The sequence below is a fragment of the Suncus etruscus genome, chromosome 11 (genome assembly GCF_024139225.1).
Source record: "Suncus etruscus isolate mSunEtr1 chromosome 11, mSunEtr1.pri.cur, whole genome shotgun sequence".
NCBI lineage: Eukaryota > Metazoa > Chordata > Mammalia > Eulipotyphla > Soricidae > Suncus > Suncus etruscus.
This window is the reverse complement of record NC_064858.1, coordinates 28619174-28631532: the sequence shown is the minus strand read 5'-3', so window position 1 is coordinate 28631532 and position 12359 is coordinate 28619174. Positions and strand designations below refer to the sequence as shown.

Below are 12359 nucleotides of genomic sequence, written 5' to 3'. Positions count from 1 at the left end.
AAAAAACAAAACCAAAAAAAAAAACAAAACCCCCCCAAAAAAAGATAAACAATTGGGAATATATTAAACTAAGAAGCTTTTGTACCTCAAAGGAAATGGTGACTAGGATACAAAGACTACCCACTGATTTGGAGAATTTATTTACCCAATATCCATCTGATAAAGAGTTAATATCTAAGATATATAAGGCACTGATAGAGTTTACCAAGAAAAAATATCTAATCCCATCAAAAAAAATGGGGAAAAGAAATGAACAGACATATCCTCAAAGAAGAAATACAGATAGCAAAAGGCACATGAAAAGATGCTCTACATCATTAACATTAGGGTGATATTTTATTTATTTATTTTTTATATCTAGAGATGATAATTTATTATTTTACCATGATTCAGGAAAGAAACAACAGAAAGAGAATTGATCACAGATACCATTTCCCTTCTGTAGTCTCACTACTCACTCTTTTGACAGACCTGCCCACGAACCCCATCTTTCTGCTTTTTCTCATGGTGCCCCTTCTCTCCTGCTCCTCTGATAGTTTCAAAAATCATAAACTGCTTTAGGGAGCTATTTTAAAAAATATTCAACCCTCCGCCAAGTATTATTCCACTGTGCATATGTCCCATAGATTCTTATCCTACCATTTGTTCTTTAACACTTGCATTGTTTCCTATCATGGCCTTGTGTTTTTTGTTTGTTTTGTTTTGTTTTTGTTTTTTTGGGTCACACCAGGCAGCGCTCAGGGGTTACTCCTGGCTCTACACTCAGAAATCACTCCTGGCAGGCTCAGGGGACCATATGGGATGCTGATATTCAAACCACAGTCCTTCTGAAAGCAAGGCAAATGCCCTTACCTCCATGCTATCTCTCCAGCCCCATCATGGCCTTTTTTTTGACTTCAGCCTTCAGTAACACATATATGAAAAGCAGTATACAACATTAAAAAAAGTATTGTCTCTCAGTAGGCAATCTAGAGAAGTGTTTTGTAAACTTTTTCTGACCATGGCCACTTTGAACCTTGTTTCCTATTTGTATCCTCCTATCCTATCACTTGGCTCCCTATGCTGTCACCCCTATTTACATGATTTTTTCACATGTGGCCCTTTAAATAGTCTCCAGTTGATAAATTGGTCTAGAACAGTGGTTACAACTATCTTTATATGATTCATACGAAGACCTTTTGTTGTAGAATATACATATTCATTCTTTGAAAAACTTTTTTTATTAAATCATCATGAGACACTGAGTTAAAACTTTGTTGACACTTGAGTTTTGGTCATATCATGTTCCAACATTCATCTCTTCACCAGTGTTCATTTCTTGCCACCAATTTCCCCAGTTATATATTCATTCTTTTTTTTTTTTTTTTTTTTTTGGTTTTTGGGCCACACCTGGCGGTGCTCAGGGGTTACTCCTGGCTGTCTGCTCAGAAATAGCTCCTGGCAGGCACGGGGGACCACATGGGATACTGGGATTAGAACCAACCACCTTTGGTCCAGGATTGGCTGCTTGCAAGGCAAATGCCGCTGTGCTATCTCTCTGTGCCCTCTTGATATTGGCCTTCAATGCTTACACTTTACTAACCACCTGGTAGCTTTTTATAGAATTGGCAAAAGAATATTTCTAAAGAGTGTAGTAATTTGGAAATATAACTGAAAATGACTGTTAAGTCCAGAGGAAAATTTAATGATGGAATAAAGAAGTTGAAAACAAATACTTTTCACAGATGAGCAAGAAAGCAGAGTTAAGAAAGAATTAAGAACAAGTCAAAATAAAAGAAATTGCCCGGTCCTCTCTTAAGGAATGGATTTTTCAAGAACTCTTAAGGCCCAAAATGTAAACAATAACACACATCTCAAGTGCCTTTGTAACTCTGTTCTGAGAATTAAACCCATACAACAGTCTTATGACATAAATTTATTCCCACTTTGACCTTGAGTTCTGAGAGAATTGTTTATTCGTTTATATCAATGTCGTAGATTGTGTAAAACGATCTTTAAATGGGTTGCTACATGTGAGCCCCTGAGAAGAAGGTCTGGAACATATTACCAGACATTGATGTTTGCTAATACTTTTCCATCAGAGTAGAAAGATGAAGTGTCTAAAAGTGTTTCACTGTTTCTGGTTAATCTTTGGAATGTCTTCTGGTCAAACTCCACAGCACAGTCCGGCTTGGGAGGGAACACACTGAGTACATTTCCCGGATGGCTGGCTTGCATGTCTGACTTTTTCAGGATGATTTTTGTCATCTTGCTCTGATGGTTTATGTCAAAGTCTCTGTTTTCTAGACCCTTGAATTTGTGGGAGGGAGCAAATGGAGTTGCTTTGAAGTGACCAACCATTAGATGTCGCCTTTTTCTCAGCTCTGTTGCTTGAACTCTGTCTTGTGTTTCAACAATTTTGTGTTTTTCCTCTTCTTCTTTATAAAAGTACCTATAAATAGCTTTGATGTCAAAGCTGAACGGGAAATTTAAATTTAGATGAGTAGATAAGAGACACAATACTCAACTCCTTGGAATGATTTGATTTTGTGACTGATTCAAGTGGCCTGACTCAATGTCCCTCGTTGTCTAAATTTGGAAATGCAGCATTTGTGTGTTCTTCTGACTTGCTAAAATTAGTTTGGCACTGATCCCACATCAAACTAATTTTCCTAGTACACAATTTATCCAGGTCTAAGTTCAAAGGTCTCTAACTGGTGTTTATAAGGTAACAGGCTTATTCTTGCCCTACTACTTTAGAGTTTCTACTCCACAAAGCATCCCAGATCAGCTTCCCTTTTTCAAAATTTTTTAGAAAAAGCTCTGGACCCTTGATATATCAAAGAGAGTTAAGAATCATCCATTTATGTACCTTTCAGTCAGAGAAACCTTAAGGAAGTGGGGGACAGAGTCCTTCTACACTTCATGTGTAATATTGGATGTCTTCAGAGGATGAAACTGATTGAGCTGCCCTGAGAGTCGTCCTCTGCCTCTGACTTGGGACCTCTGTTTTGCCCGTCCTCCAGGGACTGAACTCTGCAAGGACCTGAACTGGAGGGAGTGAGGTTTTATTGAGGCTGGCTAACTGGACACAATGATTCTCTGACCCATGTTAAAACTTCTATGTAGGGGCTGGAGAGATAGCATGGAGGTAAGGCGTTTGCCTTTCATGCAGGAGGTCATCGGTTCGAATCCCGGCACCCCATATGGTCCCCTGTGCCTGTCAGGAGCAATTTCTGAGCCTGGAGCCAGGAATAACCCCTGAGCACTGCCAGGTGTGACCCAAAAAAACCAAAAAAAAAAAAAAAAAAAAAAAAAAACTTCTATGTAAACTCAAGATTTGGACAAATTAGAGCTAGTAGGTCTCTGTTCCCATTCTTTGACTAATTTTTCCATTGTCTGCTCATTTGCTTTAAGTTTTTTGTCCAATCTCTCCTGCTGTATTTGAATTGTTATGTATCTCATCTTCCACAGCACCAAGTCTATTCTCAGCTTCTGATACCCTGTCCCAGAGCTTATCCATTTTGTCATTCACTTCGTTTACTGACTTTTTCAGTCCTGTTAGTTGACATGTTATTTCAGTTTGGAGTTTTGTGATTTCTGCCTTCATATTTTCTTGGTTCTTATTAGTGTTCTGTTCAACTCGATCCATGGTTTCTTGGAGTCTGTTGAGTATCTTCCATATTGCTAGTCTAAAGTCCTTATCTGAGAGGTTGATTAGTTGGTCAGTCATTATCTGGTCCTCAGAATTGTCATCTTCATTCTCTATGTCTGATGCTGGCCTGCGTTGTTTCCCCATTGTCACACTTGTATTGTGGGTTTTTCTACGTGTTGTGGTGGTATTCATTGTCTATATGATGTAGGCAGCACACTCGCTAGTAGGTCTCAAAACTCCACTCCCTGGATTATTCTACCTCTATATCCCCAGCCCATTTTCTGGTGGGTCTTTCTCTCTCTCTCTCTGTCTCTCTCTCTCTCTGTCTCTCTCTCTCTCTGTCTCTCTGTCTCTCTGTCTCTCTGTCTCTCTCTGTCTCTCTCTGTCTCTCTGTCTCTCTGTCTCTGTCTCTGTCTCTGTCTCTCTCTCTCTCTCTCTCTCTCTCTCTCTCTCTCTCTCTCTCTCTCTCCATGAATGGGAAATGGGAACCTCACATTTCTTCAATGGACTACAAGGCCCTCTATGTTCTTCTAAGCATGTTCATCATTACTAAACATCTGTGTCCTGGCAGGCACCCTTTGCTCATTCTGGACCTCAAGGTGCAGCCTTGCTTTGCAATTGTAGTCAGAATGGAGCAGGTTTCCTGTGATCAGAGGCAGAGCTTAGGTGAGGGTGGTTCTCTTTTGCTTTGGGCTATCTCTCAGGCTTGAATGTGGGCATTTCCTTTAGCTGTTGTTCATAGTCCAGTTGTCTAAAGGTGTTGGCATTACAAATCCATACTTGCCCCAGGGATTTTTCAGATTTCTTGGAATTTTGAAAAATTCTTCACAAATAGAAAGATGAATTTGTAGGGCCCTAGGTTCTGAACAAGGAGGGATGCCATTATGTAAAGGGCCACATGTTGTATGTAGATGCTTAAGCTTCTCTTTCTCAAGCCTGAGTTTTCATTAACATCTCTTTGAGATAACTGGTCATACCAAGAAGCCTATCAGGACGGATATGAGGGAAGGTACCCTAGACAACAGCCAATCATCTTAAAGATAATCAAAAGCTAGAACCTTCTCATCCCTATTTTTATAAAAACTGGCTTGTGACCTTAGTATAGGTCATCTCCTCTGGAAGATGGCTCTGGCTAGCCAGTTTGGGGCTTACGGCTGATGGAATAAAGTCTTACTTTGCTTTACTTCAATTGTATGGTTTTGTCCTTTGACTCTGGACCTTAACAAGAGGCAATTTACTAAAAAAAATTTTGTGAGGACCAGAGAGAAAACACAGCAGTAGGGCATTTGCCTTGCAAACGACAGACCCAGGACAGACCCGGGTTCAATTCCTGGCATTCGATAGGTGATAGGTTCCTCCGAGCCTGCTAGGAGAAATTTCTGAGCAGAGCCAGGAGTAAAATCTGAGCACCTCTGGATGGGTGTGACCCAAACCTCCCCTCAAAAGATAAAATAATCCCTTTTATAACTAAAATGATTACTTTTCTAAAAAGAATTTTTACTTTCTTTATTTACCCTTTAAAAGGAAAAATAAAACATGCAGGTAGGGAAATATTGATATTTAGGGGCTTAGTGTTACCAGATTTCTCCCTTCATTAAGGTGTCACTGTTTTGCCACTGTCCCTAGGTTCCTCCCAGCTATCTGCTTCCTCACTTTGATAACCTCAGTTCTGTCCTCAGTCTTTGGGATTGTTTTCATTGGTGACTGTCTATCTCCTTTCTTTGTTTCTTTATATACTGAACAAGAGTGAATCATTTGGCCTTTGTCTTCACTCTACAGAACACCTGCTACTTCTTTTATAATAAAAGGCCAGATTTCATCTTAAAAATTATTACTATGGCATTGTATGTATTCGCCACAATTTTTTGCATTGTCTGTATCTGCCACAGTTTATTTTTCTTTCTGAAGGAGTGGGGTGGGAACCTCCTTACCAGTCAGTGTTCAGGGGTTCTATGTGCTATTTCAGGCAATACTTGGCCAGGTAGTATATGCAGGCCTGACAGTTTAGTATTTGTTTAGTCCCAGTGGTGTTCAGTTGCAATCAGGGAATTGAACTTGAGACCTACCACATGCAAGGCTTGTGCTCCAGGGTCCTATTCAATCTCTGTATCTAGTTTTTTGTTAGTTTTTTTTTTTTTTCCATGTTTGTTCTTTTTACATTTCAGTGTTTGGGAGTCTATTGGTGCATCTCCTCAGTCTTTTCTCTGCTATATCAAAGGCATTCTTTGTTTTTGTTATATTTTATCTCTTGTATTTTTGTTTGCTATTTTTTTCCTTTAGTTTTCCATGTCTGTAGAAGCTACATCATATTCAAGGCAATTGTTTGAAAATTCTTCCCTGATCATTCTAACATCCTGGCCACATCTGGTTTGGACCCTGTTTGGACTCTGTTTCTTCTGTGATTTTTCTCTTATTTGGAATGCCTTGTAATTTGCTCTGGATAAGAGGACATACTTCTCTGTTTTGTAGTACTCAGCTTAAGATGCTCTTTTGTGCTGTAGAAAACTAACATAGTAGCATTCTTTTTTTTTTTTTTTTTGGGCCATACCCGGCATTGCTCAGGGGTTACTCCTGGCTGTCTGCTCAGAAATAGCTCCTGGCAGGCACGGGGGACCATATGAGACACCGGGATTCGAACCAACCACCTTTGGTCCTGGATCAGCTGCTTGCAAGGCAAACACCGCTGTGCTATCTCTCCGAGCCCATAGTAGCATTCTTGATTTCTGCATTTTAGGTGGGGGGAGAAGTAGTTTTTTTGATTTTAAAGATGAATTCATCTTTATTTTCAATAAAGATCAGTTTACTGCCCATAATCGTATGGTCTCACTGTTCTTCTTATTATTTTCTGTCATCAACATGAGTCCCAAGAGTGATTGCATTTTTTAATTACACATCTCTTAATTTCTTTTTTTTTTTTTTTTTTTTTTTGTGGTTTTTGGGTTACACCCGGCAGTGCTCAGGGGTTCTTCCTGGCTTCACACTCAGAAATTGCTCCTGGCAGGCACGAGGGACCATATGGGACGCCGGGATTCGAACCGATGACCTCCTGCATGAAAGGCAAACGCCTTACCTCCATGCTATCTCTCCGGCCCCTCACATCTCTTAATTTCATAAGTTGACACTCTTCTTATTTTTTTAGTACAAGTCTATTTTTCATATTAAAGCAGTCCTTGTACTTGATTGGTATACTCCTTCAAACCCTCTAAAATTGCCTTTTCTTGTTTTTGTAAAGAGCATATGGTGAACTTTACATTGTATATCTTGGCTTATGCTAAATTCAACATTTCAGCCATTGTTTCTTTTTTGTTTTGTTTTGGGTCACACCCGGCAGCGCTCAGGGGTTACTCCTGGCTTCAGGCTCAGAAATCGCTCCTGGCAGGCTTGTGGGACCCTATGGGACGCCGGGATTCAAACCACTGTCCTTCTGCATGCAAGGCAAATGCCTTACCTCCATGCTATCTCTCCGGCCTCTTCAGTCATTCTTTTGAATAGATTTATTTGCATTATCTTTTCTTACATCATTAGCAAAGTTTGGGGAAAAGGTATTAAAAAAAAAAAGTCGGGGCCGGGCGGTGGCGCTAGAGGTAAGGTGCCTGCCTTGCCTTCACTAGCCTTGGATGGACCGCGGTTCGATCCCCCGGTGTCCCATATGGTCCCCCAAGCCAGGAGCGACTTCTGAGCACATAGCCAGGAGTAACCCCTGAGCATCACCGGGTGTGGCCCAAAAACCAAAAAAAAAAAAAAAGTCATTTTCCATAGTGGTAACAACATTTATTACTTTAACAAAAATATCTGTAGAGTTCAGACTATAGGGAGCCACAGTTAACTAAAGCTTTTGGGCCACTATACAGCTCTATTAAAAAAAAAAATCAGCGGGCCTGGAGAGATAGCACAGCGGTGTTTGCCTTGCATCCAGAACCAAAGGTGGTTGGTTCGAATCCCGGTGTCCCATATGGTCCCCCGTGCCAGCCAGGAGCTATTTCTGAGCAGACAGCCAGGAGTAACCCCTGAGCACAGCCAGGTGTGACCCAAAAACCAAAAAAAAAAAAATCAGCACCTGTTGTACTCAATTTATTTCCTATCTTTGTAAATTAGACTTCCTTCAGATATTATGAAACTTTAGTGTTTTTCCCAAGGTTAAATATATGGATTCTTGAATCTTGAATGTCAGAGCTACAAATTATCCCTAGTTGACTAAATATAGTTTACCAATCAGGTTAACAGTTTTTTATTTTTTATTTTTTTGCCTTTGGGTTACACTCAGCTCAGGAAATACTCATGACTCACACTCAAGAAATACTCCTCGTGGTGCTCAGGAGACCATATGGGGTACCTGGGATAGAACCCAGGTCTGCCAAGTACTATTGCTCTGGCCTCAAGAAGATTAACTTTAGAATCAGTTCTTTTTTTCCTTTTTTAAAATATTTTTTATTGAGACCATTGTGAATTACAAGTCCTTCAGAGTTGTATTTCAGGTATACAGTGACATTGAATTAGGGCCATTCCACCACCAGTGTTGACCTCCCTCCACCAAAGTTCCCAGTGTGCATCCCATATCTCCACTCTTAGCTCCCTAGTCTACCAGTATAACAAGTCCATTTTAAGTTTAGATTGTAATAGTTTGGGTCTCTTGATTCTATTGTCATTCACTTTGGCTTGATACTTAGTTCTGACCTTTTTTTTTTTTTTTCCTCTACCAAAGCACCCGAGACCACTTGCCCCTGGGCCTCATTCCCCCCTTTTTCCTTTTCTCAATTTGTAGAAAGATGCAGAAATATGAGGTAAAAGAAAGTAATTCATGCCCCAAAGTTCTATGAAGAGGTAGAGCCCCTATCTAGAAGATACAAATAAAATGGAAAAAAAAGGGGGGTATGTGTAACTTTTTTTTTTGCATAGAACAGCAAACATTGGGGGAAATTAGAAAGGTAAAACACTTGGCCTACAAACAGGGTATCTCAGTATCTCAGGGCTGGAGCTATAGCATAGTGATAGGGTGTTTGCCTTGGATGAGGTCAACCCAGGACAGACCATGGTTTGATTCCCCGCATCTCATATGGTCCCCAACCCTGCCAGGGGTGATTTCTGAACTCAGAGACAGGAGTAACCCCTGAGTGCTGCTGGGTGTGACCCCAAAGACAAACACACACACACACACACACACACACACACACACACACACACACACAAAACCAACACCAACACCAAAAAAACTCAGGGTATTTCTACCCATAAAGCATACTGTCATAAGACCAACTACAGGTTCCGGACATACTAATTGTGCAACCCCAAGGTCTTTCTTTATAGTCCCAGGAAAAGTTGTACTCAATTAGATTGTTGCAGTTAGATTTCTGTTATTAGAAATCATGCTTTTTGTATAGATCCTATGTTGAAGCTGAGGTGTCACGGAGTGTCTTCCGATTTCATCTAATTATTAGGTGGCAAGACAGGGAAACCTACCCTTAAAGCAAGGTATTGCTGTTTCCTGGTCGTTAGGGTATCATAGGAACCTACCCTGGAGCAAGTGGGTGCCAGGGTGGCATTATGGCCTCCCCTGGTGGTATTTTGATAGAATCAGTTATTTTTATGACTAACATTGATGCAGTAATGACTTCTTTCTTTCTTTTTTTTCCCCTTCTCCCCCCGCAGTAATGACTTCTTACAGTTACTGAAAGTGTTATACTTTTTTTTCCCTCTGGTTTTTGGGTCACACCCGGCGGTGCTCAGGGGTTTCTCCTGGCTGTCTGCTCAGAAATAGCTCCTGGCAGGCACGGGGGACCATATGGGACACCGGGATTCGAACCAACCATCTTTGGTCCTGGATCGGCTGCTTGCAAGGCAAACGCCGCTGTGCTATCTCTCCGGGCCCGAAAGTGTTATACTTTTAATAAGTTTTCTTCTCACAATTTGTGTGTCATCTTTGCACAAGGACCATACTAATTTTTTCTGTATTGTTTTAATATATGTGCTACTGGAGTGAGCACTCAATCTTTTTTTTAAATGTGAATTGCATTGATTTATAGCAATGATTTTGGCTTTTATTGATTTAATATAGGTTTACTTCATCTTTTTTTTTGATGGTACCAACAACCGGTCTTTATTGGGTCCAATGAAGGGTGCAGGGAGGGGGAAGACGCCGGCTCCTGGGGTGACTTCCAAGGGCCAAGTCGCTGCGCCAGAAAGACCTACTTCATCTTTTTTGGGAGTGCTTTTACACAACTCCTCCACAGAAAGATTTCACCCCATGCTTACTCTTAAAGTACAGAAATATTTCCAGCTTCAGCAACTCTTTTTCCTGCCTAATCCCTGCACTTTTCTCTCTGGCAACCTCATTTCTTTTATCCAAATATGAGGACTAATTTGGGATTTGTCTTATTTACTCGCTTGTAATAGAAAATTTTGGAGCTGGGCAATATTGTTTCTTTCATTACAAACTCAAGGATTTGCATTATTGGCAGGGGTTAATGTCCCCCAAAGCCATAGTTAAAAATACACCGGAGGGTGTTTAGAAAGATAGTACAGTGGGCATTTGCCTTGCACTTGGCTGACCCTGGTTTGATGATTCCTGTCATCCCATATGGTCTCTTGAGCCTGACAAGAATGATTCCTGAGTGCAGAGCCAGGAGTAACACCTGTGGACCTTCGGATGTGGCCCCCAAACCAAAAAGTAAACAAATAATAAAAAAGACCAGGGTTGTGTGTCGCTCAGTAGTAGGGCTATGCCTACTCATGTGAGGTGCTAAGCTTGGTTCTGATCTCTTTTCACACACACACACACACACACACACACACACACACACACACACACACACACACACACACACACACCATTCCCTGGGTTTTGCTTTATTTAGACATGATGAGATATATCAATGTGGAAATGATTATTATGGAAGCATTTTTTTCTCATAATTTCACTAGAAACAGGGACTTAATTTGTCATGTCAGACCCTCAGGGAAGAACAGTGTGGAACATGAGAGCGGAAGTGATGGTATGTGGTTTTTGTGGGAGTAACATGAGAATGGTGGGGAAGCACCAGGGAGGAGGTGTGATTAATTTTACACTTCTCTGGGTTCCCAGAGACTTACCCAAGGTGCTGTCAAAGCTCAACAGAGGGATATGCTGGTTTCCATGGGAAAAAGTCACCCAAATTGACTGGGGGAGCCAGTCTCTCCTCTGTCAGTGAAACCTCAGGGCCAGAACCTCAAGATGAAGCAGAGCACAGTCATGCAGGAGAGAAAAAAAAAAGTGATATATGCTCACAGAAAGAAAGGAGTGTTGTAGAGATTTCTCAGTATCATATAGACTAGAAACTTCAGCTTTCCTTTTGTTGGCATTGATGGGTTCTAGATAGTTCTAAATGATGACAGGTTAAGACACTTTGCAGTGTCATCTCTGCTCCTCATATATAATGAAGAGCCTCAAAAGAGTTTAGTCATGTAACTTGAATGCTGTACAAGCTGTTCTTGACAGTTGGCTGCATAACCCTTGGATGCCGAGTGGAGGTACTAGTTAGTCCAGCTCCATTGACATCAATTGATCTTGGTTGTCACCATCAGCCTGGGCATGAGAGAGACAATTCAGTATTTTACCAAACATTTTATTTTAGATATATTTTAAATATATATATTTTTTAGATATTTTGTATATTAAGATCTTATTAGATAGGAATTGGGTAAATTTTTTTCCTCATGCTATGCATGGTCTCTGTATCCTAAATATCATTTTCTTTGAGGTGCAGATGCTTCTTAGTATAGTGTTGTCCCATTTGTTTATCTTTGCTTCCACTTGCTTGATCAGTAGTTCATTCTTTTATTTTCTTTTTTTTTATGTTCCCCCCATTCACAATATAGACCAAGCAAAAAGCTTGGGCTGAGGTATATATGGGGTGCACTAACTGTGCCTCCTTTTTCTATGCAGTTGGTATAAAGAACACAGCCTGTGGTAAGCATCGGAAGGCCAGTTAATCATTCTTGAAAATGTCTTAAAGATGTAGGAAAATTCATTTTTTTAAATAATAATAATAATAATTTTTATTTTGACCAAAGTGGATTACAAATCTTTCACAGTAATATTTTAGGTGTATATTGACATTGAATCAGGGGAATTCCCACCACCAAAGTTGTCCTCCCTCCACCCACCCCCGTTCCCAGCATGCATCCCATATCCCCCTCTCTTAACTCTCACCCTGCCGCCGGGCTGCTAGTATAAGTGGTCCCCTTCATGTCTAGCTTGTTGTAGATTGGGTATCGATTCTGTTGTCATTGACTTTGGATTTAGTGTTTAAGTCCGATCATTTTTATTACTACTTAGTGATCATATAACTGTTTGGTCTTGGTACCCTCCATTATTTCCCCTTAGAGAATTCTTTCTACATTTTCCTCTACATTCCTTATGGATTAAGGTCTGATATCAGGGTCTTTAATTCATTTTAATTTGACAATTGTGCATGGCACTAGAAAGAGGTTTTTTTTTTTTTTTTTTGCATGTAGTTGAGCAGTTTTCCCAACACCACTTATTGAAAAGGGTTTTCTTGTTCCACTTTATATATATATTTTTTTTTATCAAAGATTAACTGATCGTATGCTTGAGGGTATGTTTCAGGATGTTCAAGTCTATTTTATTAATTTAATTTTCTTATTTAATTTTATTTATTTCAGTACCTTTCTGTTTTAATTACTAACATTTTGTAGTACAGCTTGAAGTTGGGGAAAGTAATGCCTTCCA

The 12359-nt window shown here is 40.2% G+C and overlaps 2 non-coding genes across 2 annotated transcripts; both read right to left on the bottom strand.

Annotated features, from left to right (window-relative positions):
* Positions 1–9513: 9513 nt before the first annotated feature.
* On the bottom strand, positions 9514–9615 carry LOC126023746 (U6 spliceosomal RNA). The gene has a single exon (XR_007500818.1). It is a non-coding gene; the product is annotated as a U6 spliceosomal RNA (small nuclear RNA).
* A 1844-nt stretch (positions 9616–11459) lies between these two features.
* On the bottom strand, positions 11460–11593 carry LOC126023192 (small nucleolar RNA SNORA51). Its single transcript, XR_007500396.1, has one exon. It is a non-coding gene; the product is annotated as a small nucleolar RNA SNORA51 (small nucleolar RNA).
* Positions 11594–12359: the final 766 nt, after the last annotated feature.